Source organism: Stegostoma tigrinum, unplaced genomic scaffold (genome assembly GCF_030684315.1).
Source record: "Stegostoma tigrinum isolate sSteTig4 unplaced genomic scaffold, sSteTig4.hap1 scaffold_79, whole genome shotgun sequence".
Classification (NCBI taxonomy): Eukaryota; Metazoa; Chordata; class Chondrichthyes; order Orectolobiformes; family Stegostomatidae; genus Stegostoma; species Stegostoma tigrinum.
In genome coordinates, this window is record NW_026728736.1 from 688,561 (window position 1) to 716,062 (window position 27,502).

The 27,502-nt window shown below is 45.8% G+C and overlaps 1 protein-coding gene across 5 annotated transcripts in view; it reads left to right on the forward strand.

The window, feature by feature from the left end:
* Nucleotides 1-27,502, forward strand: part of LOC132209270 (utrophin-like) — a 559,562-nt gene that overhangs the window by 141,691 nt on the left and 390,369 nt on the right. For 2 of the 5 annotated variants that reach the window (XR_009445352.1, XR_009445351.1), the window contains exon 1: nucleotides 5,701-6,285. The exons of 1 other annotated variant lie outside the window; for it this stretch is intronic. The gene's annotated coding sequence lies outside the window, so the exon portion shown is untranslated. Of the gene's footprint in view, nucleotides 1-5,694; nucleotides 6,286-27,502 lie in introns of those variants that run through there. 2 more of the 5 variants (XM_059644399.1, XR_009445350.1) reach the window with 2 other exon arrangements.

Here is a 27,502-nt window from a genome sequence, read left to right on the forward strand (position 1 = left end):
TTTCATCTGCAGTGCCACAGTCACAGGGATCGCACTCTGTGGGAGCATTAAGCAAGAAAAAGGCACCTGTAATACTGGTATGAAGGAAATAAATGAGGGCAGTTGATATTTGCATGCATTATGGCATAGATTGTTCAACATTATTGTTTTGAAATATCGATATTGTGATGGCATTTACTGTTGTTTGTAGACAAGTGGTGCAGTGGTAGTCAACAGCCAAGGAGAGGGAAGGTTCAGCCTTGTTAGTGGAATTTGATCTTACATTTACCTGTATTACAGTTGGTCGAATGGATCACAGAAAGTCTGGCAACAAAAAAGCTGCAATGGTTACCTCCTCACTGCTTCCAACTCCTCCTCTTTCTCAGCTGGTGCCCTATCACTGGCAGCGACAGCGTACCCTCATGATGCCAAGGTTGGAGACTATCAAGAATCATGACGACACCGGCCCTTCTCTGCACTGCAGGACTGCCCCAGAGTGCTCCAGGCAGCAGAAGCAACATTGAACTACTCCAGTGGTCTGCACCATTACATTTCCTGTGGTACTTTATGCAGCCCCTCTGAGTGTGTAATACACACTCCCATATGGACCACGTCATCAAACAAAGGCTCTTGTCACCTCCTCATTACTTCAAGTTGTTCAAATGAGGATGGCAGGGCAGAATATTGAAGAATTATTACAAAGTCTTCTGTTCAGTATCCTGCTGCTCTCTGACAAGGAAAACTGAAATGTACTTGATTTTCATGTAATTTTGATTCCCATTACAGGTCCTTATGGGAACAGGAAAAATGACAAGCTGGAAAATTTTGCAAGTAATCTTTGGGCCAGCCTGGAATCTTCCCATCCTCTGGCCATGACCTTGTGACCCTGCTTGGAGGTTGTAGTTACAGTTTCAGAAGTGATCAATTCCAGTGAGGATGTCTGTACTAAGGTGAAAGCTCACGCACAGTTCTTCACGACGGGAAAAATGGCTCCATTCAGACTCTGGAGATTCAGGTATCCCACTGAGAATCGTTGTCTCCTTCATCATTCACCTTATTCCAGTCACCTGTCCTGCTCTGTGTGATTTCTGTCCATTCTCTCAGTCATGCTTGTCTGAGGGGATAGCCACTACTGTAGCCCTGTTGTTGACTTGTGCAGTATCCTCACAGTCAGGGAATGCTTCCCCATTCCTGAGAGATTTCAGCTGGCTTAAACAGCTCTGAAAACCACGAAACACTTTTACAAGAGTCAGCGGAAATCCACTTGCATCTAACCTGTAAGTAGTTGGTGATATCTCTATCCTCACTGCACTGGATTAAGAGAGGATTGTAACTGGAATACTGAGGTCAAAACATATACCATTAGCATCCAAGCAGCATTACGCATACTTCCATCAGAATGTGAATCAGATGACAGGGATTATACCTAGCACTTGGAGAACTGACAGAAACCCCAGGTTACCGTGTCAGGAAAGTTCCAGTGAATGAAGTGCCAACCGAGCACTTACCATTCGGGGGCAGTCTGTGGCTAAAACCCCACTCACTGAGAGATGCTGGCCAAACAGAGACTAGTGCCTCGCCATTGCAGGTGGTGCCACCAGGAAGGGTGGCTGATGCTGGTACTGCAATTAATCCAATGCTATTAGTGAGTCATGAACAAATTGGGGTCGTGGGAGAGGTTTTCTGGCCAGGGAATCAGGAGGTTGTAAGAAAAGGTAGTCAGGTGCTATCTGTTTGCCATCGCTACTAATATGGCATGGCGGATCAATGGTTAGCACTGCTGCCTCACAGCTCCAGGGACCCAGGTTCAATTCCAACCTCAGGTGACTGTCTGTGTGGAGTTTGCACATTCTGTATATGTCTGCATGGGTTTCCTCTGGGTGCTCCAGTTTCCTCCCACAGTCCAAAGATGTGCAGGTTAGATGGCTTGGCCATGCTAAGTTGCTAAGAGTGTCCAGGTATGTGTGGGTTAGGTGGGTTATAGTGGAATGGGTGTGGGTGGAATGCTGCAAAGGTCAATGTTGGGTCAAAGGGTCTGATTGTACACTGTAGGGATTCTATAATTAAGAGTTTTACTTCTCAAACTTTCTGTGTGATATTTGTTCAGCCTCAGTTATTAATTGCCCACTCAGGGGAGTAAAGACCATTTACCAGCCTTCCCAATCGAGACTGCATCAGGGTAAAACTTGAAAGACAGTCAGGTCCGTACTTACACTCTCCAGCTCAAACCCCGCATAAAGAGAGGGGTGTTAAATTCTACCCGTCATGTACAAAATCCAGCACCTACGTGATTGCCTGCAAAAATGCCATCCATCACTGCCCACAACAGAAGAGTGAACCTGGCAGAAACGCAGAATTGCTACAACGCAGAAGGAAGACATTCAGCCCATCATACTTGCCAAGCTCTCTGAGCACTCTAATTTAAGGCCAATCTTCTACCTTTTTCCAAAAACCCTGCATGTATTTTTTTTTCTGTTTAAGTAACCATCCCTCTTGCGTGCCTTCGCCGAATCTGCCACCACCACATTTCCGGGCAGTGGATTCCAGGCCCAGATCACTCACTGGCTGAATAAAGTATTTTTTCTCACTGCCCATTTGCTTCTTTTGTTAGCATCTTTGAAACTGTGCCCTCTGGTTCTAGATTCATTTTAGGAGTGGGAACATTTTATTCCTAGATAACAAGGTGTAGAACTGGATGAAGAGCTTTCTGAACTTTCGTCAGAAAAATGAAGAAGGGTCTAGGCCTGAAATGTCAGCCTTCCTGCTCCTCTGATGCAGCTGGGCCTGCTGCGTTCATCCAGCTCAGCACCTTGTTATCTCAGATTCCCCAGCATCTGCAGTTCCGACTATCTCTGAAGCATTTTATTCCTATCTGCTTTCTCCTGAGCACTCATGGTTTTGGAAAGTTTCTATCAAGTTTCCAAGGAAAGCAGTCCCAGTACCTTGAAAAAATCCTCATAACTGAGTTTCTCATCCCTGAGAATCATTCTCATAAATGGAGGCGTTGTGACAACATCACTGGACTAGTAATCCGGAGATTCAGGTAATCAGAATCAACTTTCACCATGACGCATGTTTGAATCCAATTTCAATTTAAAAACAACACCCAGGAATGAAAGTCTAATGGCGCCCATGAAATGGACCAACGACTGTGCTGTACATTTCTATGACTCTATGTCTCATAACAGGTCGCAGTACATTGGAGTTTTGTGTCATCTGCACAGTACAATGTTGTCCCCTGCACACCCAAGCCTAGATCATTTATGTCCGTATCAGGAAAGCAAGGGTCTCAATACCAGCCTCAGGGGAACTCCACAACAAACATCCTCTCAATCAGAAAAACACCCATCACACTCTCTTTCTTGTGATCAGAGATAATGGGAACTGCAGATGCTGGAGAATCCAGGATAACAAAGTGTGTAGCTGGATGAACACAGCAGGCTGAGCAGCATCTCAGGAGCACAGCAGCTGACGTCAGCTTTGGTGCTCCTGAGATGCTGCTTGGCCTGCTGTGTTCATCCAGCTACACACTTTGTTATATTACACTCTCTTTCTTATCCCTCAGACAATTTTGGATCCCTTTCATTCTGAGATTTTCTTCAAAAATTGTACAAAATGCTTTTGGATAGCCCATGCACAGCACAACAGCATCTTTGTCCTTTTCAACCTTCTCTGTTATCTGCGCCTATCTCAAGCATCCAAATGATGTGGGCAAGTGGATACTGACGTTATTGGATCTTAAGACACGGAAAATAACTCATTGATAATGTGGTATCCCAAATTAGAACCATCAGAGATTTACATGTCAGTGATAATTTACACACATGAGAGGGGTGCAGACACTTAGAGCCATTCAGCCGCTAGGTGAAAACATTTCCGAGTTAATTGCCACCCTGCGCAGAGTGCACATACAAATCTTGATGACAAGCATGACCCCAAGTCAGACAGCATCATTAGCATTGCTTCCAGATTAAAAATAACCCCGGGAGAACAAGACACTGCCTTTCAGACAGGTGTGGAGATAATTCCCAAATAACTAGCTTGATCCCAGACCATAGATGGGATGTACAATTATGGATTGACCAGATAAGGAACCAGCCAGGGTGCTCAATGATAACTGGTTAACATGGCGGGGAAGGGAGTGAAAAAATAACGAGACGTGCTAATCGGAATTGAGCTGTATTTGTGTGTTAAGTATAATTGAAGGGGCGTAAGAAGTGGGAGAGGGCTGTGGTGGCGGGTGGAATGATTGATGGAAGCCGCATTTGCTTCTTGTCCAAGTTTAATTCACTTCCGGAGACGCCGGTATTATTTTCAAATTGGCGCTATTTGCAGCGTAAAATTGCAATCGCCAAATGTTATGCTGACTCCTGAGACAGCAGGTTGGCAACCCCCAGTGAAAAGGGACCAGGTACCAACGCTGCATCACCTTGCAGTTCTTAATCCAGGATGATAGAGAGTTTGGAACAGTCCCGGCCAAGTTGAAGTTACAGCATCCATTTCCATCAGTTAATATTGTGACGAGCATAATGTTTAAATGTGCAGTTTCACCTGTTCAATTCTTGTCTATCGACCAATAAATACAGATATTGCAATGGTGGGAAGGATTAGCGGGATGTTAGAAAGCAAAGCGGTGTTATTTTCAGAAAATGGTTACAAACCAGAGATTTTAAAAGGATTAGTTCCACCCCTTTCCCACCCCACCCCACCCCCAACACGCACTCTTTGGTAGGGGTTTCCTTTAAGAGCGCTTCCAGAAATAAACCTGCCTTGGCCCAGGATCTGTCCTATTTGGTATGAGAGGGATGTGATGATTTGGCTCCTGTACAATCTTCCTCCGCCATGCGGCAGGGTAGGAGCATTGAAAGCAGATCTCAGCTCTTGTGGAGAAAGAGAGAGAGAGAGAGAGAGCGAGCGTGAGGCAGCGGCTGCGAAACGCGATGGGGGTGAGGACGGACTGAAGAACCATGGCATCGCCGCTGTGTACTTAGTGCAGCCACCAGGCTCTCGGGGGAGGACAGCAAGGAGAATTTTGTGTTGTCCTTTTTATTTGCAATAATCCGGGGTGGGGAAGGGGAGAGAGAGCTGAGATAATGGGAACTGCAGATGCTGGAGAATTCCAAGATAATAAAATGTGAGGCTGGATGAACACAGCAGGCCAAGCAGCATCTCAGGAGCACACAAGCTGACGTTTCGGGCCTAGACCCTTCATCAGAGAGGGGGATGGGGAGAGGGAACTGGAATAAACAGGGAGAGAGGGAGAGGCGGACCGAAGATGGAGAGTAAAGAAGATAGGTGGGGAGGAGAGTATAGGTGGGGAGGTAGGGAGGGGATAGGTCAGTCCAGGGAAGACGGACAGGTCAAGGAGGTGGGATGAGGTTAGTAGGTCGATGGAGGTGCGGCTTGTCGGGGGGAGGAAGGGATGGGTGAGAGGAAGAACCGGTGAGGGAGGCAGAGACAGGTTGGACTGGTTTTGGGATGCAGTGGGTGGGGGGGAAGAGCTGGGCTGGTTGTGAGGTGCAGTGGGGGGAGGGGACGAACTGGGCTGGTTTAGGGATGCTAAATCTCCCCTTCCCCCACCGCATCCCTAAACCAGCCCAGTTCGTCCCCTCCCCCCACTGCACCACACAACCAGCCCAGCTCTTCCCCTCCACCCACTGCATCCCAAAACCAGTCCAACCTGTCTCTGCCTCCCTAACCTGTTCTTCCTCTCAGCCATCCCTTCCTCCCACCCCAAGCCGCACCCCCATCTACCTACTAACCTCATCCCACCTCCTTGACCTGTCCGTCTTCCCTGGACTTACCTTTTCTCTCCTCTCCACCTTCGGTCCGCCTCCCCCTCTCTCCCTATTTATTCCAGTTCCCTCTCCCCGTCCCCCTCTCTGATGAAAGGTCTAGGCCCGAAACGTCAGCTTTTGTGCTCCTGAGATGCTGCTTGGCCTGCTGTGCTCATCCAGCCTCACATTTTATTATTTTAGGAGAGAGAGCTGTTTTGGTTTGTGATACAAGAGACGAGGCTGTCTATGCCTTTCACCCATCGGTAGCTCTCCTCCTGTCCCTGCCTCTATGCACACACTCTGCCAGGCATAGTCTTCCTCCCTCTGTGTGTGTGTGTGTGTGTGTCTCTCTCTCGCTTCAGCTCCTAAAACCTAAGATGCATCGGATATAAAAACACGCACATAAACACACACACACACACACATCAACAAGCCATGGAGAAAGATCAGGAATTACTGCAAGCTGTCAAAACCGAAGATGTAGCTGCAATGCAGAAGCTGTTGCAAAGGCCGAAACAAGGCAAAGCGAGTGAGTACCCTTTACACACCGTTCCATTGGCTGATGTGAATGTGCCTGCGTTTTTTTGTGTGTGTGTGTTTTGCAAATGTCCTGTTATTGTGGAGTAGGAGGGGAGGGAGTTTGGTCTGTTGTTCAATATGGGCTCTCATATCTTGACCGATGCTGTTCGTGACTCTTGATACAGTGCAATCGGTGGGAATGTAGCATTAGCCTGAATAGTGCGTTCTCTCTCCCTCAGACAGCTCCCCTGCATCCCTTAGCTTCACACGCCGGCGCTTTCTGCTCCTAACAGCGCAGATTGGACGTTGAGGATAGATAAGGTCAATACTGGGAATCCTAGATTCCCTATCAACCGGGCAAGAGATTGCAGATGGTTTGTAGCGAATCCACGGTTGAGATACAACGCACAGAATCAGTTCGTATAAGGGGAAAGGTGGTTCTGGAGGTTTGCACTGTTCTGTTTCGGCAAAAAAAGTGCCCGACCAGAGAATATCAGGCCAGTGACTAAGATGGTTAAACAGCTAATTCTAGTGGAAAGCTGTCAAGAAGGTAATAGCTCAGAGTCTCGCTTCTGAGGAAGTGCAAACTGGAGATCTTGTTTGACCCACTCTGTGCAGGTTGTTGTTGCTGTGTTGCAAAGAGAGCCTGGAGACGTGAGGGGGGACTTGGATGTGACAAATGCAGTGACTCCACACCCGGGCAGTGGTTTGGCAACATGATTCGGACCCCGTTAGCTTGCAGCCCTCTGACGCTGTTCCCTTACTGCCGGATGCTCACTGGCTCGCACGCCCCAAACAACCGGGGCTATTTTAAATTTAACCCCTTGATTGATGGGCTGACAAGTGCCTGTTGATGACAAAGCAATAGATGCTGCAGATCTGGTAATTAGAAGCAGTTTTGCTGGGAGACGCTTTAATTGATAGATTTCAATTCTAAAATTAACCAGGATTAAACGGGGGAGACCTCGAGCTGGCTGATCTATGATGTCGTAATAACAGTATTTTCGGAAAGATTGTCTGAGACGCAGGAGTGATGTCTCTCCCAGCTATCCTGGCTGCAAGGAGGAGGAAAAGGCAACCCTTTCCGAACAAGGCCCAGTGAGGATTTCTGAAACATTTATGTATCGCTTAACTGGAAACTTGATAATGTACGCCACAATGTGGGAGGGGGAATCTTATTCAGTTCTATATTTGCCTAAAGCTTCACTCCAGATATTTTGTTAAAAATAAAAGAATAATGGGATTTGAAGGGTACACTGTGAGTAAATCGTGGGAAAATGTTAATTTATTTTGATGTGACTTGCTCCTACATGAGTAAAACATATTGTGATTAAGGATGATGGAATAAACTAAAAGCATTATTTGCCAGGATGAGATTCTGTCATAGTCTGGAGATGCGCTGCTCTGCTATCCAGTTATGAAGAGCTGCTGTAGTTGTGTTCTACAAGACTCCAATTGTTGGATGCAGTGGAAGTCTTTCAGGAGAAGACACCATGTCCCTTTTAAAAATAGTTTCTTACTGATTTATCATGTCACACACAGTACTTTGATTTGTAATTTTCTGGCTTATTCTCTGGTGTTGAGAACCTTTGTGGGTTGACTCTCCCTTTGACCTCATGATCCCTGTTGAGTTTAGATTTTGAATGCGTGGCCTGTGCATTTGTTGGATTTCTCTCTATTGGTTCTCTAAGTTCACTGACTGAATGCAACACTGTATCAATGTTTACCAATAATGATCATATCTGTGATGATGATGCTATTTTCCTTGGGACAGATAATGAAAATCTCCATGCTTCACAAAGTCTGTCTTCGTGTCTATTGGTGCTCCATAATTGGTGACCATGCCTTCAGCTGACAATGCCTTAAGCTCTGGAATTTCTTCCATAAACCTCACCACTCCTTTACCACCCCCCCCCCCCCCCCCGACCATGTTCTCCTTTACATTATTGGTTATAAAATACCAGAGCGGTTACCTGTGTTGATATCGCCAGTGTCACGTTTGATTAGATCATTCCTCCTATGAAATATTGTGAGACATTTTACTTTTACCAATGCAAGATGCATACATGCTGTTGTTATTAGACAATAAGTCGAGGTGGGAGGGTGCGGTATCATTGGGATTTAAATGGCTGGAGAGGCCTAACGCCAAATACCCAGCAGGTAGCTGTGTTGGGGCTGGGTTTGAGGGTGGGGTGGCAGATGGTGACTGTCTCTTCTAAATTAGCCCATGCTCCCATTAGAGGATCATATGTAATGCCTTGCTTATCACCAGTCTTCAAAATTCTGACAACACCCCAACTCCCCAACATATCCTCACTAGGGCCTACCAATTCTTCTCACTTGGTGAGCTGAATCTGGAACAATTGTCTAAGTCCCAAGTGCAATACCAGTAATGATCACGTCTTCTGGTGGTGCTGCTGGTACAGTGCTGGAATGCTGCCAATCTCTTACTGGCCTGAATCTCTCTGAGGCAGGACATCTTCATGTATAAGCGGAGCAATCAACCCATCAGATGGTTGCAGAGCTTGGCAGACTTCCCCACCTCTGTGCTTTTAGTCAAAGAGGTGGGGAACCCAGAGTCTTGTGTCATTCAGCCCTGAGGCAGTTGACCCTTACTTGCCTTCTGAAGTAGTATAGCAAATAGTTCATAAAAATGGGCAATAAAATGGTGACTTTGCCAGCATAATCCACATAATTAGAACTTTTCTTTATTAAATTGGGAACTCTGTGTGGTGTGTGCAATGCTAATGGAAGTACAGATCCTGGCTAAGCCCAGTGTTCTGTCTCCACCTCCCATGATAATACAAGGTACTGACTGATTGGTTTCTTGGCTGAGACTGTGGTCACTTAGTTGGCAGCCAAAAACACGAAGCAGTGTTTTTAGGAGAGGATGAGACAAAATATTTCGAGTGTCGAGAGGGTCCATAAAGTTTTGCAACTGAAGACATAAAAGCTGCTAGAGTTGAAAAATAACTTGGATCTGTATTTGAACTAACGTTAATGTAGAGGGCCAAGAGCTGGAAAACAGGATTCAACTTGATAGTTTTAATTTGGCTGGCAAAGATGCGCTGGGCCAAATGCTCTCCTTCCATTGCTGCAAATTTCCACGATACTCCAAAATCATGTCAAAGATTTCTGAAGAAGGGTCTTGGCTTGAAACATCAGCCTTCCTGCTCCTCTGATGTTGCTTGGCCTGCTGTGTACATCCAGCTGTACACCTTGTTATCGCTATTGTAGAGCATCTATGTGTCCCACTGTTATTTTACTATCGTGCCAGATGTGTAGTACATGATTTCTCTGCAAGTTGGTATGACAAATTAAAATGATGAGACATTTTTATTCTCTTAATGATAAAACTCAAAATTCCAACTGCACCTATGTCAACTCCTGTGCTGTAACATGTCTTTACAGATTGAAAGGTGCATTTTATTTCAGTTGGGATGATTCTTGGATTTCTGCCAGACTTCAGCAGTTTGAGGTTTGCTGTGACAATTCCATGCCTTTTGACCTTCAACACAATCACAATGAAAATGACGTGGAAATTACAATATGGATACTATGTGTGTGTGTGTGTGTGTGTGTGTGTGTGTGTGTGTGTGTGTACCTTGTGATATTTGATATAATCATTTGATATAATCAGTGGCGTTACTTTGGAGAGGTTTTGGTCTCCCCTTTGAATATTGAAGTAGAATGTAAAGCTCTTCCAGAAGTTTCGCTAATGACATAGAGCATCAGTCTGATGAAAACCTACCTCTTCCCCTTGCTACTATCTACTTGTTATTGCAGTATCAGTTTCTGAGACATGCCTTAGAATCCATTAAAGACGTGAATAAAGGCAAACAGTTGCCACTCACTCTAACCAACGTTTTTGTATAAAGATTTTACCCTCTACATGGACATGAGTCTTAATCCCATGTGCCCACTCTGTTCCAGTGAATGCTTTATTCATCCTTACTTTGACCACTTGCTTAACCTATTCCTAAATATTGACTTGGCTGCCTGTTCAGTCATTAATTCTGGTTGCACATTTTGAACTCTATGTGTTTGATGCAGCAGTTGGAAACAAGGGCTTGTGCTGCTTTAGTTATACCATCAATAGAGACTTTAAATAGTCATTAAAGAAAGGAAGAACTGGCACTGAATAAATTACCTGGGGTTTTTTTGTATTCATTCTTAGAATGGAGCTGCTGCTGGCTGGCCAGTATTTATTGCCCACTCATAGCTGCCCTTGACAAGGTGTTGGTGAGCTGCCTTCTTGAACCATGGCTTGGAGGGCAACTTGCAGGTGGTGGTATTCCCATAAATTTGCTGCCCTTATCCTTCTAGATGGTAGTATTTATGAAAGTGTTGGTTTCTAAAGAGCCTTGGTGAATTTATGCAGGGGATTTTGTAGATGATGTGCACAGCTGCTACTTCCCATCACTGGTGGAGGGAATGAATTTTTCTCGCTGTTGCTTTGTTAACTGTAGCAGCTTGCTGTGCCTAAATTGACTGCTGCATTTCCTGACATTGCAATAGTGACTACACTTCCAAAATATGAATACTGCTGAGAAAAGGCATATTTTGCTCCAGTTTTTCAACTTGCACTTAACAGGACAATTCACATCAAATACAATGTAAAAGGATCAACTATTATAGTAAATAAGAAGTGAGTCCTGGTGTTTTCCCTGTGGAAACACCTCAGAGTCCACTGTAATTGCTTTATTCATCTTTACTTCAACCATTTGCTGTACCTGTTCCTAAATATTGATGTGGTTCCACTTCCAAATGAATCAGCACTCTCTTTGTGTACAGCTTTTCCCTTCACTTCTTGCAAATTGCCCCAATAAGTGCCAGATGAAAAGGATAAACAAAATGTATATTTTTCAAGTTCTGTATTACCAACTGATGACTGCCAAAATACTTCATTGGCTGTAAAGTGCTTTGGAATGTCCTGAGGCCATGAAAGGGAAGAAAGAGAAGGCTTTCTTTCTTAACATTGTGCATTTCACAGCTTTAGGATATCCCAAACAACTTCTGGCCAAGAGAATAGTTGAGAATTGGAGTCACTGTCGTAATGTGGAAACACGGCAGTCCATTTGTGCACAGTGAGATCTCACAAACGGCAACATCACAGTGACCAGAAAACCCCTTCAGTAATATCAGTTCAGAGCTTAGTATTGACCAAAACACCAGGATAACTCTGCTTGACAACAGAGGCATTACCTGAGAGGGAATATGAGTATTTAACAACAAGACACCTGAAGCCACAATTTCAATGGGTAGAGTGTTGGTTCGAATGGTATCATCCAAAGGTCAGCACCTCCAACAATGGAGCACTGGGTATGTTAGCCTAGATTTTCTTCTCAGGTCTATAGATCCTGACTTGAACAATGACATTCTGTCTTAACGGTTGGAGTGAAACCCACTGAGCTGCAGCTAATATAGAACATAGAACATAGAACATAGAACAGTACAGCACAGAACAGGCCCTTCAGCCCACAATGTTGTGCCGACCATTGATCCTCATGTATGCACCCTCAAATTTCTGTGACCATATACATGTCCAGCAGTCTCTTAAATGACCCCAATGACCTTGCTTCCACAACTGCTGCTGGCAACGCATTCCATGCTCTCACAACTCTCTGCGTAAAGAACCTGCCTCTGACATCCCCTCTATACTTTCCACCAACCAGCTTAAAACTATGACCCCTCGTGCTCGCCATTTCTGCCCTGGGAAATAGCCTCTGGCTATCAACTCTATCTATGCCTCTCATTATCTTGTATACCTCAATTAGATCCCCTCTCCTCCTCCTTTTCTCCAATGAAAAGAGACCGAGCTCAGTCAACCTCTCTTCATAAGATAAGCCCTCCAGTCCAGGCAGCATCCTGGTAAACCTCCTCTGAACCCTCTCCAAAGCGTCCACATCTTTCCTATAATAGGGCGCCCAGAACTGGACGCAGTATTCCAAGTGCGGTCTAACCAAAGTTTTATAGAGCTGCAACAAGATCTCACGACTCTTAAACTCAATCCCCCTGTTAATGAAAGCCAAAACACCATATGCTTTCTTAACAACCCTGTCCACTTGGGTGGCCATTTTAAGGGATCTATGTATCTGCACACCAAGATCCCTCTGTTCCTCCACACTGCCAAGAACCCTATCGTTAATCCTGTACTCAGCTTTCAAATTCGACCTTCCAAAATGCATCACCTCGCATTTATCCAGGTTGAACTCCATCTGCCACCTCTCAGCCCATCTCTGCATCCTGTCAATGTCCCGCTGCAGCCTACAACAGCCCTCTACACTGTCAACGACACCTCCGACCTTTGTGTCGTCTGCAAACTTGCTGACCCATCCTTCAATCCCCTCGTCCAAGTCATGAATAAAAATTACAAACAGTAGAGGCCCAAGGACAGAGCCCTGTGGAACCCCACTCACCACTGACTTCCAGGCAGAATATTTTCCTTCTACTACCACTCGCTGTCTTCTGTTGGCCAGCCAATTCTGTATCCAAGCAGCTAAGTTCCCCTGTATCCCATTCCTCCTGACCTTCTGAATGAGCCTACCATGGGGAACCTTATCAAATGCCTTACTGAAATCCGTATACACCACATCCACAGCTCGACCCTCATCAACTTTTCTAGTCACATCCTCAAAAAACTCGATAAGGTTTGTAAGGCATGACCTACCCCTCACAAAGCCGTGTTGACTGTATTTGATCAAGCCATGCTCTTCCAGATGGTCATAAATCTTATCCCTCAGAATCCTTTCTAACACCTTGCAGACGACAGACGTGAGACTTACTGGTCTATAATTGCCGGGGATTTCCCTATTTCCTTTCTTGAAGAGAGGAATTACATTTGCCTCTCTCCAGTCCTCAGGTACGACTCCAGTGGAGAGCGAGGATGCAAAGATCTTCGCAAGTGGCGAAGCAATTGCATTTCTCGCTTCCCAAAGCAGCCGAGGACAAATCTGGTCCTGGCCTGGCGACTTGTCAATGTTAATGTTTGACAAAATTTTCAGCACATCAGCTTCCTCTATCTCTATCCATTCCAGCATGCACACCTGCTCTTCAAAGGGTTCATATCCAATGATTGATCTGTATAGTGAGTGAAAGGAAAATGGTGTAAACACCACACTGTGCAGCCTGCTCTCATTCACTCACTCGGAGCAAATTTTCAGAAACTTGCCAGTAGATAGTGAGTGCACCTTCTTATTAAGCTGCTGCTTGTAGCCGCTCCTGCCAGGAGACCTGCTGTCATGGTGTGCCAATTCTGTCTGTCTTATGCCACCCTCATACATCGGTTGTGGTTTGTTGGCAGCCATTCTGTGACACCACTCTGTGACCTGTTCCTGGGAAGATAGGGTTCTCCTGTGAGGAAAGGTTGGATCTGTACCAGTTGGAACTTAGAAGAATGAGAATTGATCCTATGGCAATATATAAAATCCTGAGGGGACTTGATACATTGTGTACAGGGAAAATGTTTCCTCTCGTGAGGGAATCTCAAAAAAGGGGGTACAATTTAAGAACAGGAGGTCTTCTTTCTATGATGGAGACAAGGAGGATTTCCATCAGAGGGGTATGGGTCTGTGGAATTCTCTTCCCCAAAAAGTATTGGCGGCTGTACCATTGACTTTATTCTAGGTTGAGTTAGATGGTTTTTTGATAGATGTGGGAGACGAGGGCTTGGGGAAAAGGGACAGAGGGGCTTGAGTCCACAAGCAGATCAGCCACTGGATGGTGGAGCAGAGTTCAAGGGCTGAATGGCTTTCTGTTGCTCTCAAATGACATGTTCCTATATTCCGTTCTAACATCCATCATCCAACTGCACATAGGTTGACCCCTCTTCCTGCTGCTGTCCAGAATCTCTTAGCTTGTAAGCTCAGATCAAATAGCCAAAATTGTGACTCTTTTTTTCTGGGTGTCACTTATTAAACTTGGAGAGAAGAAAAAGGAGTATATGAGTACCTTTTGTTCTTCTCATTTTAGATTCAATCTTTTTATAATATTTCTGAGAACTGCTTGAGAAACAGAGTCATAGAATCATACAGCATGGAAACAGACTCTTCAGTCAAACCAGCCCGTGCCAAACATATTTTCGAGCTAAACTAGTCCCACCTGCCTGCTCCTGGTCCATAACTCTCCAAATCTTTCCTGTTCATGTACGATTCTAAGTGTCTTTTAAGTGTTATAGCATCTAACTCAGGAAATGAATAGTTTTTTTGTGGGTGCATGTGGAATGTACTGTATCATGGTGAGGGAAAGTAAAAGGTGTATTCAGATTGAGGAAATGAATGCTGGCCTGAACAGAATTGGTTGCTTTGTATGGCCTTATTGATTTTGCTTGCCTCTCGTACCTTGTCGTAAAACTGCTTATAACTTCAAGGAAGGCGAATAGCAATTGCTGTGGGTTTTGCAGAACACATTGTAAGTACATACAGATTTATTTTTTAAAAAAGCTATTAAACCAAAGAAATGGAATTGCACAATAAATCAGAAAGTAACGTGGCAGCCTAGCTGCTTGTTGAAGCACTTAGACTTTGTATAGATGGCTTTGTGCTTTGCCATCCACTTTCCACAATGGTTAAAATCATTAAATTGTACAGCACAGAATGAGTGCATTCAATCCATTATGCCTGGGTTGACTGGCGGAAAGAGATTTCTGATCTGCCCCACTTGCCAGTCTTTTCTCTGCACCACTGCAAATATTTCCCATTTTAAACTACTTCATTCCTCCTGCCTCAGAGCATCTTGCTTTCATTGTGCTGCTTGGGTTGGCCTAGAAACACAATTGGCAAAGTGGGTGGCAAGAGAGGTGATTCATTCTGAATGCCTCTTTTTAAAATATTATTTATTTCTTGAATGTGGGCATCACTGATACGGGGCCAGCATTAATTGCTCATGAGCAGATGCTCCTGAGCTGCCTTCCAAAACCACAGTATTCCCAAAGCGATGATAAGGAGGGAGCTGCAGAATTCTCAATCAGTAAAGATGATGGAATGGCAACATTTTCATGTCAGGATTGTGTGTACATCCGAAGATTGGAGGGAAACTGAGAAGTGATGCCCCCATGTGCCTGCTGTCCTTGCCCTGCTGGTTGGTAGATGTTGTGGGTTCTGGAGAAACCTTTGAAGAAATGTTGTTGCGTTACTACACTGTATCTTGTAGATTCCAGTTGGAGCATCCACTTTAAGGCATCTACTTGCATCCTCATTCGAGATTCTCTATTCTGAGTGTAAGGAGCCACTTACTATGCTAGTATTGTATGGTGCTGACTGTTTACAAGCTGCCAATCAAGATGAAGTCATGGAGAAAAGAAATAGCTGTGATGTGAAGGTACATGACAGATTCCATTGTTACTGTATTGGCTTAGTAGAAATATCACCATTGAGTCAAAAGGTTGTGGATTCAAGTCACACAGCTGGAGAGTATCAGAGAGGGTGAGTGAAGAAGGGTGTTCCTCATGACTGGAGATTGCAGAACCAAAGGTCACAGACTAAGGATGCACAGTAGAACGAAGATGAGGAGAAATGTCTTCGCCAAGAGAATGGTGAGCCAGTGGAATTTTCTATCATTGAATATTTTTAAGACAGAGTTAGATATTGTTCTTCGAGCTAAAGAGATCAAAGAATATGGGGAGAAAGCAGGAACAGCAATGAGCAGGCATGCTCATATTTTATGGTGGAGCAGGCTCAAGAACTGAATGGCCTACTCCCAGTCCAATTTTCTCTGTTTCTATGTTAAATTGGGAAAGGGGAATGGATAATCCGGTAGTTAATTAATTATTGCTTTAAGCATAAAATTAAACTGAACATTTATAACTCACTGACCTAGTTCCAAACACACATAAATAGGATTCAGACTTGATTGATATTCCCCAATAAGGACAAACCAAAGTGCTTTGAAACAGACAAAGTGTAGTCACTGCTGTAACATAGAGAATGTATTTGCATAAGTTCCTACAAACAGTAAATTTACTTGCATGAGCTCCCACAAACTGTAATGTGATAATGACCTGATAATCACTTTTAGCAATGTTGATAGTGAGATCTCACCTGTTTTTCCTCTAAAGAATACCATGTGATTTTTTTTACTTCCACCTGGGAGAGCAAACAAAGGTACAGATTTATCACCAATGCAGCACAGCAGGACAAGAAATGAGAATTGTTACGATTCCAGCTGCTTCAGCAAGTGGAATAGTCAAACCCCAGAATAAAACCTGCCTCGCTAGATCTTTTTCCCCTTTGTCAAACCTTGTGGTCTTTCACTGAAACATAAGCACATCAGACTACAGATTAGATTTTACCAATAAAACAGAAGTTTATTACATTGAAGAAATAAAATAAACCAAAATATCAAATATAGCAGTTTCAAAAATTTCAGAACACATTGCAAAAGAAAGTTACCCATGAGAACTTTCCCCTTGACTACTCTCAAACTTAAAGCTTAGCCTTCCTCAGTATTTTCATAGTCTGCAGAATTCTAACAAAATACTTTAACTGTTCTAAACAAGAGATAGAAGTTACAGAGACAGAGACTGCATTGTTTTAAATGACAAAGGAAATGCTTTTGTAAAGCGCAAAAAGTGTAGCAATGAGATAAGTACAGGAATAAAAGATGGATCCAGAAAAGGTGTGAATGCTTTCAACAGTTCCATTACCAGCAGCTTTCCAATACAGCCGAAGGCAACATGTTGCTTTATTCTGAAACCTCAGCCAAGATTGCTTCTCAGTGAATCAGTCATGAAACTCTCTGAGGAATACTACAATATGATCAGTGTTACTGCTGTGGAATGCCTACTGAATGTTTAATGTTTAACCACACATCCATAAGGCAGCCCCACAGTCAGTGCACCATCCCTTTACTACCATACTACATGGGCTAGATATAGCTTTCACCTCAGTGGGCAAGAACTTAAATCCAAAAACCTTACAACTCAAGAAATAAATAGTGTTAAAAACCAAAAGAACTGTGGATGCTGTAAATAAGAGACAAAAAACAGAAGTTGCTGAAAAAGCTCAGCCGGTCTGGGCAGCATTTGTGAAGAGAAATCAAAGTTAAGGCTTCAGGTCCGGTCACCTTTCCTCTGAAATAAATAGTATTAGTCACTGATGTATAGCTGACAGTAAAATTCGGCCTTTTTCTCTCCATAAATTCTGCCAGGCCTGTTGAGTTTCTCCAGCGCTTGCTGTTATTTCAGATTTCCAGCATTCTCAGTATTACGCTTTCAATGTAGGCGTCAGCTGGCATACCCTTGGAGGTGTTTGTGTCCTGTTTAGACCTCCCCAATATGAAAACATGTATATGGACATGTGGTTATCTTAGGAAATGATGTTGAAGCATCCCCTAGGCAGGGATGTAAGATGTAGCAATTTCCCCAGATCTTTAACTCCTGCAGCGAGGCGCCAAGAAGCTTTGCCTAGATTTCGGAATGGGCTACAACACGGAAAATCTCCTATACTGTCTGTAATGAATATAGTATCCATTGTTAATCAATTCTGGAGAGGGATTCAGGAGATGAGATTTTTATGAGTAAGGCCTGTGCTCAATTGAAGTGCAAAATACTGAGTTTAAATTCCTTTCCTTGTACATTATTTTCATGTAACTGCAAAATGAATTTGAGATTTCCCATGTATACGAATGATAAACATGCAGCTCTGAAGATGTTGAAGAAATTCACTTTATTAAATAGTGCTCCCCATCAATATTTGCGAGTGAAAATGGATTCTAAAGTGAAATTTCATATCCTACTAAAATAGTGCTGTGCCCAAGGGCACAATTAACTTGTATTCAATGCTTGTCTTTGGGCAAATAATGTGCACAACAGAATCATTGGTTGTTTCCCTTCCGGATCAGAAGCACCTCTGTTAGTCCTCTTTCTCTTCTACAATGTCGAAAACTATACAGTCTGCTCCCAACAAAGTTTTTTCATTTATTCTTCTTTTGCTGGTGCTATGATTCCAGCTGCTGTTGTTACAAGCCAGGCCACATCCGAGAATGAAATCTGACTTGATTATCAATTTTTCTTCAATTTAGTGTGGCAGCCTTTCACTGAAACATAAGCACACAAAGCTGCACATTTGGTTTTAACAATAAAACAGTTCATTGCACTAAAGAAAGTAAAATACAATAAAGCAAACCAAACTAACTATATAACACAGTTTGAAAGGTTGCAAAACACAACAAAACAGCATCCCATGTACTCCCTAAAACAGTCACTTTACAGTTACTTAACAATCTGGAGCGGTTTTCTTTCTCTATCAAATCTGCATGTTAGATTTAACTGCTTCTGCTCAGTTTCTGTCCCTCAAATTGTGGGGTCTTCCTCCTTCACCATTCACACAACTGAGAGTTTAGACTTCCTCAGTGTTTTACTAATCCACACGGTTCTCCCCAGACATTCCAGCTCTGGAAGTTTCACTAACTACACCCTTTCACAAAAATAGCTTATTTCCTTTGCCCCTCTGAACAGTCTCCATTTCTAGGATAGATTATACTTGGTTCTGACCCCAGTTGAGTTGAGAGTATGACTTGGAGGGGAACTTGTAGCTGATAGAGTTGCAAACCATGTGCTGCTCATTGCTCCCCCCAGTATCTGGAAACATACGCTGTGCCTCTAAGCTGATCAGTATTGTATCATTTATTGTGTATCCTATTGACTAGTTTGCCCTCCCCAAATGCCTTACTGCACATTCCGGCAGATTAAATTCTATTTGTCCCTTTCTGTTAACCGATCAGCCCATTGTTACTATACTCCAAGTCTGCAGCTTTCTTCCTCTTTATCAACCATGCACTCATTTTTAGTCTATCATCTGCAAATTTTTAATGGTGCCCCCTGCACTTAAGTTTGCTTCTTTGCTATCTACCATGAAAGGGAAAGGACCCAATACTGAACCCTGTGGAATCCCAATAGAAATGACCTTTCAACTACAACTACAGTGAGCATTACCCTTTGTCTGCAGTCACTGAGTTTATTTTGTTCCATTTGCTACTTTCCCTCAGATTCCATCACCACCTTCTGTTTTGACCAATTCATCATGTGTGAACTAGTCCAAAGCCACCTTGAAACCTCCGTAAGCTGCATCAAATGCTCTACTCTCCTTGACCCTCTTTAACACCAGTTCAAATTGGTGCGGCATAGTGACTCTGTGGTTAGAACTGCTGACTCACAGCACCAGGGATCAGGGTTTGATTCCAGCCTCAGGAGACTGTCTGTGCGGAGTTTGCACACTCTCACCATGTCTGTGTGGGCTTCCTCCAGGTGCTCTGGTTTCCTTCCACAGTCCAAAGATGTGGAGGGTAGGTGGATTGGCCATGCTAAATTGCCTATGCGAAATTACCCATAGTGTGCAGGGACGTGTAGATTAGGTGGATTAGCCATTGGAGATGAAGGGTTACAGGGATAGGATAGGGGATGTGTTGGCTGGGACGCTGTTTGGAGGGTTGGTGTTGACTTGATGGGATGAATCGCCTGCTTGCACCCTGTAGGGATTCTATGAATCATGAAATTCAAATATAGAATCAAGTTCATCAGACACAAATGAAATCAGAAAATCCCAGAACTGCTCAGAAGGTCTGGCAGCGTCTGTGGACAGAGAAACAGAATTAATGTTTCATTAACCTGCCATCAGAAGTCCAAAGATAGGTCCATTGTGCTGAATATTTCCAGCGTGTTTTGGTCTTACTTTAGATTGCCAGCATTTGCAGTATTTTGCTGTTGTACTACCCAGACGTGATCACCCGTGAACAAATCCACACTGAGTGTATTTAATTACAAATCGGTAGTTATTAGGACAAGTGACATAAAGTATTGCCAAAAAGGCAGCTTTCAGGAGGAAAGAGTGAAAATGGAGGGGCATGGGAAGGGAATTCCAGAGATTCGGGCCTAGGCAGCTAAAAGTTGGAGGAGGGGTGATGGTCTAGTGATATTATCGCTGGACTGTTAATCCAGAAACCCAAGTAATGTTTTGGGGACCTGGGTTCGAAACCCACCACGGCAGATGGTAGAATTTGAATTCAATAAATATTTGGAATTAACAATCTAATGATGGCCGTGAATCCATTGTCGATTGTTGGAAAAACCTGTCTAGGTTCACTGATGTCCTTTAGGAAAGAAAACTGCATTCCTTACCTGGTCTGCCCTACATGTGACTCCAGACCCACAGCAATGTGGTTGACTCTTAACTGCCCTCCGGGCAATAAGGGATGGGCAATAAATGCTGCCTGACCGGTGACGCCCTCATCTTGTGAATGAATCAAGAAAAATGCAACAATGTAAAATTAGACAGAGATAGAAGTTACAGAGACAGAGACTGCATTGTTTTAAATGACAAAGGAAATGCTTTTGTAAAGCACAAAAAGTGTAGCAATGAGATAAGTACAGGAATAAAAGATGGATCCAGAAAAGGTGTGAATGCTTTCAACAGTTCCATTACCAGCAGCTTTCCAATACAGCCGAAGGCAACATGTTGCTTTATTCTGAAACCTCAGCCAAGATTGCTTCTCAGTGAATCAGTCATGAAACTCTCTGAGGAATACTACAATATGATCAGTGTTACTGCTGTGGAATGCCGACTGAATGTTTAATGGATATTTTAGTCTCCTGATCAATGGATGTAACAGGGATGCTCTTGAACTCTCCTTGTTCATTCCTCAGTGGAAAATGTTGGCGAAAGAGCACAAGTTTTATACTCTATCAAATCTTCACACCTCGTAATTCTATTATTGGAGCTTCATTCTTGAGACCAGATAGAAGAATGTTTTATTAATATAGATGCTACATAGCCACTAATAAATCTAACAGGAAACTCAGGAGAAGCAACTTTGCCCAGAAAGTGGTTAAAATTTGAACCAGGAAGAGTGGCTGAAATGATAGCACAGATACTTTTAAGAGGAAGCCAGAGGAGCACATGAGGTAAAGGGGATGGTAGGGTTAAAAAGGGGTAGAAAGAGTCTTGTGTGAAACATAGATAACATCATGAGCCTGTTTCTGTACTGCAAGCTCTGTTTGTTAAGCATTGACTTCAGAATTAAGCACAGTCTCTCCAGAAAAGGCGATTGTTTAGAACAGTTAAAGGAATAAGTTGTCTCAGAGTAAGGGTTATTATTTGTGAATCTTTCAGACCCCGAGTATTTTGTTTGAATTCTGCAGACTGTGAAAAAACTGAGGAAGGCTAAGCTTAAGTTTGTGAGTAGTCAAGGGGAAAGTTCTCATGGGTAACTTTCTTTTGCAATGTGTTCTGAAATTTTTGAAACTGCTATATTTGATATTTTGGTTTATTTTATTTCTTCAATGTAATAAACTTCTGTTTTATTGGTAAAATCTAATCTGTAGTCTGATGTGCTTATGTTTCAGTGAAAGACCACAAGGTTTGACAAAGGGGAAAAAGATCGAGCGAGGCAGGTTTTATTCTGGGGTTTGACTATTCCACTTGCTGAAGCAGCTGGAATCGTAACGGTTCTCATTTCTTGTCCTGCTGTGCTGCATTGGTGATAAATCTGTACGTTTCCTGGCTGTAACCGTACCAGGAAGTTCAAGAGTTCAGTGAAATGATGCTTCATTATTAGCATCAACTTCATCAGGAATACACCACACAGAAAACATTTCCCGAATTCGTAGAATGTCTTCGTGGACAAAGTTGGATCAATGGTTGTTTTAAATTTGTTCTCCACTATGGAAAGTGGAGTGTTTCTCATTCGAACTGTGTATTGTGAAATAGTGGTTAGCTGCTGCTAGTTGTAAGTTATTATTTCATTAACATGAGAGTTCAATATTCCAGCCATTGGACCTTGCATTGTTTTCACTATTATTGTGGTTAACTCATGTGTTTCTGTTTAAAGTGGCATTTGATGAATGCTCGTGGACATTGTGCACAGGGAGTAAGCAATTTAAACTCCTTTAAACACTCTACATAGTCACTTAATTCGTTGCATGGGTAAACCTAATGAGAAAATATATGTACTAATTTATATTTGTGTATATAATATTTATACATATAATATTTTATATATTACATATCTATAATATTTATATGAATATATTTGTGTTGGTTGCATTACCCGAAACACTACTCGGGTAGTGTCTCCCACCCATCCTCCTCGAAGCAAAAAAAAAAGTTTCTGTGCGACAGAAGGTAACTAGTTTATTTTTTATTCTTTATTTTAAACAGTCTCTTTGGGAATTTAGAATAATGGGAACGGAGGTCAGGGCAGTTGAATGCTCCTCCTGCAGAATGTGGGAGGTAAGGGTCACCACTCGTGTCCCTGCTGACTACATCTGCGGGAAGTGCACCCAACTCCAGCTCCTTGAAAACCGCGTTAGGGAACTGGAGCTGGAGCTCACAGGGACTGGCCCCGCAGCCATGTCCCGCTCACAGCGACTGGCCCTTGCAGCCATGACCCGGTCACAGCGACTTGTCCCCCGCAGTCCTGTCCCGCAGCCTGGGACTGGCCCCCGCAGCCCTGTCCTACTCACAGCGGATTGGAGCCGCAGCCCTGTCCCGCTCACATGGTATTGCCCCCCGCAGCCGTGTCCCGCTCAGAGGGACGGGCGCCCGCAGTCCTGTCCCGCTCACAGCGTACTGCCCCCGGCAGCCGTGTCCCGCTTACAGGGTCTGGCCCTCGGAGACCTGACCCGCTCACAGCGTACTGACCCTGCAGCCGTGTCCCGCTCACAGCGACTGGCGCCCGCAGCCCTGACCCACTAACAGGGACTTGCCCCCGCAGCCCTGACCTGCTCACAGAGTACTGCCCCCCGCAGCCGTGTCCTGCTCACAGAAACTGGCCCAAAAGCCCTGATCTGCTCACAGCGACTGGCCCCCGCAGCCCTGACCAGCTCACAGGGACTGCCCCCCGTAGCTGTGGCTCACTAACAGGGACTGGCCCTCAGCAGTCCTGTCCCGCTCACAGCGCACTGCCCCCCTGCAGCCCTGTCCCGCTCAGAGGGTCTGGCCCCCGCAGCCCTGACCTGCTCACAGCGTACTGCCCCCCGCAGCCCTGACCCGCTCACAGGCACTGCCCCCCCGTCGCTGTGGCTCACTAACAGGGACTGGCCCTCAGCAGTCCTGTCCCGCTCACAGCGCACTGCCCCTCTGCAGCCCTGTCCCGCTCACAGCGCACTGCCCCTCTGCAGCCCTGTCCCGCTCACAGCGCACTGCCCCTCTGCAGCCCTGTCCCGCTCACAGCGCACTGCCCCTCTGCAGCCCTGTCCCGCTCACAGCGCACTGCCCCTCTGCAGCCCTGACCCGCTCGCAGGGACTGGGCCCCCGCGGCCCTGACCCGCTCGCCGGGACTGGGCCCCCGCGGCCCTGACCCGCTCGCCGGGACTGGGCCCCCGCGGCCCTGACCCGCTCGCAGGGACTGGGCCCCCGCGGCCCTGACCCGCTCGCCGGGACTGGGCCCCCGCGGCCCTGACCCGCTCGCCGGGACTGGGCCCCCGCGGCCCTGACCCGCTCGCAGGGACTGGGCCCCCGCGGCCCTGACCCGCTCGCCGCGACTGGGCCCCCGCGGCCCTGACCCGCTCGCCGCGACTGGGCCCCCGCGGCCCTGACCCGCTCGCCGCGACTGGGCCCCCGCGGCCCTGACCCGCTCGCAGGGGCTTGGCCCCCCCGCGGCCCTGACCCGCTCGCAGGGGCTTGGCCCCCCCGCGGCCCTGACCCGCTCGCAGGGGCTTGGCCCCCCCGCGGCCCTGACCCGCTCGCAGGGGCTTGGCCCCCCCGCGGCCCTGACCCGCTCGCAGGGGCTTGGCCCCCCCGCGGCCCTGACCCGCTCGCAGGGGCTTGGCCCCCCCGCGGCCCTGACCCGCTCGCAGGGGCTTGGCCCCCCCGCGGCCCTGACCCGCTCGCAGGGGCTTGGCCCCCCCGCGGCCCTGACCCGCTCGCAGGGGCTTGGCCCCCCCGCGGCCCTGACCCGCTCGCAGGGGCTTGGCCCCCCCGCGGCCCTGACCCGCTCGCAGGGGCTTGGCCCCCCCGCGGCCCTGACCCGCTCGCAGGGGCTTGGCCCCCCCGCGGCCCTGACCCGCTCGCAGGGGCTTGGCCCCCCCGCGGCCCTGACCCGCTCGCAGGGGCTTGGCCCCCCCGCGGCCCTGACCCGCTCGCAGGGGCTTGGCCCCCCCGCGGCCCTGACCCGCTCTCAGCGTCTTGCCTCCCATCCCTCTTACACAGGTCACCCCTTGCTCAGAAATGGTCCCAATTATCCATGAACCGGAAATTCAGCCCCCTGTGCCAGCTCCTTAACCATGCATTTTCATCTCACCTATCTTTCTCTGACTTAACTCACTAACATGTGGCACTCGTGGTAACCCATAAATTATTACCCTCTCGGTCCTGCCTTTCAGCCTCTTTGCTAACTCCTTGTACACAGTCCGCAGGATGTCATCCCTCTTTCTGCCTATGTCATTGGTACCAACGTGCACAGTGGCCTCTGGCTGCTCACCCTCCCCATTAAGAATTTCTGGCACCCAATCAGAGATGCCCTTGACCTTGGCAGCAGGGATGCAACACGCAGCCCTGGTGTCTCAAATGTGGCTACAGAATCTATGCCCCCAACGAATGAGTCTCCAACCACGTTCGCTCACTTGGATTTGCCTGACCCTGTCCCACAGCAGGGTGGTTTGTACCATGGACCTGGCTACTGCTGATTGTATAACTGACCCAGTTTAGTTTTAGATCAGTGTTAACCTTGGTTTCGTGGATAGCCAAGCACCTGAGTCGTCTACAATACAGGAGAAATACATTCTTCAGCTCACGGATTCTGTGACAGTCAAGGACAAGCACTGAATTGTTCTAACCTCATTTCCAACACCTGGCCCATAGCCTTGCATGGCTTGGATAGCACTTGCACGTTTAAAAAAAAAATAAATGTAAGGATGATGTGAGGGTAAGGACATGGAATTTTTTTGATGTGGTCATATTCTCTCTTGTTGGAGCTGATTGCTGCTTAGCACTTGTGTGGCGCAAATGTAGAACATAGAACATAGAACATAGAACAGTACAGCACAGAACAGGCCCTTCAGCCCACAATGTTGTGCCGACCATTGATCCTCATGGATGCACCCTCAAATTTCTGTGACCATATGCATGTCCAGCAGTCTCTTAAATGACCCCAATGACCTTGCTTCCACAACTGCTGCTGGCAACGCATTCCATGCTCTCACAACTCTCTGCGTAAAGAACCTGCCTCTGACATCCCCTCTATACTTTCCACCAACCAGCTTAAAACTATGACCCCTCGTGCTAGCCATTTCTGCCCTGGGAAATAGTCTCTGGCTATCGACTCTATCTATGCCTCTCATTATCTTGTATACCTCAATTAGGTCCCCTCTCCTCCTCCTTTTCTCCAATGAAAAGAGACCGAGCTCAGTCAACCTCTCTTCATAAGATAAGCCCTCCAGTCCAGGCAGCATCCTGGTAAACCTCCTCTGAACCCTCTCCAAAGCATCCACATCTTTCCTATAATAGGGCGCCCAGAACTGGACGCAGTATTCCAAGTGCGGTCTAACCAAAGTTTTATAGAGCTGCAACAAGATCTCACGACTCTTAAACTCAATCCCCCTGTTACTTAACCTTTATCAGGCCAAGCCTGATCGTTGTCCAAGTCTCACTGTATTTTCTCACCGTTGACTTCATTGTTGGGCCTAACCAACATTTTGTACGTACCCTGCCTATTCTGAAACTCTATCACTTAATATTAAGTCTAATAAAGACAAGTATCCAATGTGCCTTCCAAACCACTTCAACGACCTGGTCCATTACATTGGGGGATCAACAGGCATGCACATCAAGATCCTGAGATCCCTCTGATCATTGGTGCTTGTGAGGTCCGTATGATTCATCATGGGCTCCAAAATCTGTTTGTGCTGTGTCACCTGATCCTTATCCCGTTTGTCCTTACATGAAATAATGTTCACAAACGCTTCTCAAAAATTCTTCCCAATCCTACTTTTTGTAATCATGATACAAGTGAGCATAAAACTTGGAACACGACAGCAACAGGAATGTGCCCTTTGGCCCACCATGTTGGGCCAAACATGACAACAAATGAAATAATCCCTTCTGCCTGTCCTTGATCCATAGTCCTCCATTCCTTACCTATTCGCGCACTTAACTAAAAGTCCCTTTTAAATGCTTTCATTGTATCTGCATCCACTACCACCCCGGGCACTGTATTCCACACTTTTAACATGCTCAGTGTGAAATATTTGCCCCTCACATCTCTTTTGAACTTCCCCCCTCTCAGCTTAAATGCATGCCCCCTACTAGTGGACACTTCAACTCCGGGGGAGAAATTTTCTGACCGTTAGCTGTATTTATGTATCTCCTAATTTTATAGACTTCTATCAAGCCTGCCCTCAGCTTCTACTGCTCCAGAGAAAATGAAGAGTTTTTCCAGCTTCTCCCTCTCGTTCATACCCTCTATTCCAGTCAGCATGCTGGTAAATCTCTTCTGCACCCTGTCCAAAGCCTGCACGTCCTTAGTGTAATGTGGTGGCCAGAATTGAATGCAATACTCTGTGTGGTCTCACCAAAGTCTTGTAAAGCTGCAATGTGACATCCTGACTCTTGCACTGAGTTCCCCGATGAATAAAGGCAAGCATGCGATATGCCTTCTTGACCACCCTATCTACTTGTGTGGCTACTGTCAGGGAGTTATGGTCTAGGACCCCAAGATCCCTCTGGACATCACTGCTGTTTGGGGTCCTGCCATTAACTGTGTATCCCTTTCCTTAACACTTGGTCTCCTAAAATGCAACACCTCATGCCTGCCCAGATTAAATTCCATCGGCCATTTCTCCGCTCGTGTTTGCAATTGGTCTGTATCTTGCTGTGTCCGTTGACAACCTTCCATGCTGTCCACAAGTCCACTGGTCCTTATATCATCTGCAAACTTAGTGATCCCCCATCTGCATTTGCAACCAAGTCATTTACACATATCACAAACAGCAGAAATCACATCGATGCGGAACACCACTCGTCACTGAGCTGCAGCCAGAAAAACAGCTTTCCACCACTGAGACGGCAAGAACTGCAGATGCTGGAATCAGAGTTAACCAAGTGTGGAGCTGGAGGAACGCAGCAGGTCAGGCAGCATCAGAGGAACAGGAAAGCTGACATTGTTGATGCTGCCTGGCCTGCTGTGTTCCTCCAGCCCTATACTGTGTTATCTTTGTCAGCCTTCCACCGCTACCGTCTGCCTTATATGGGCAGGCCAAGTCACCATGGATCTCATGGATCTTAATCTTCTGGATG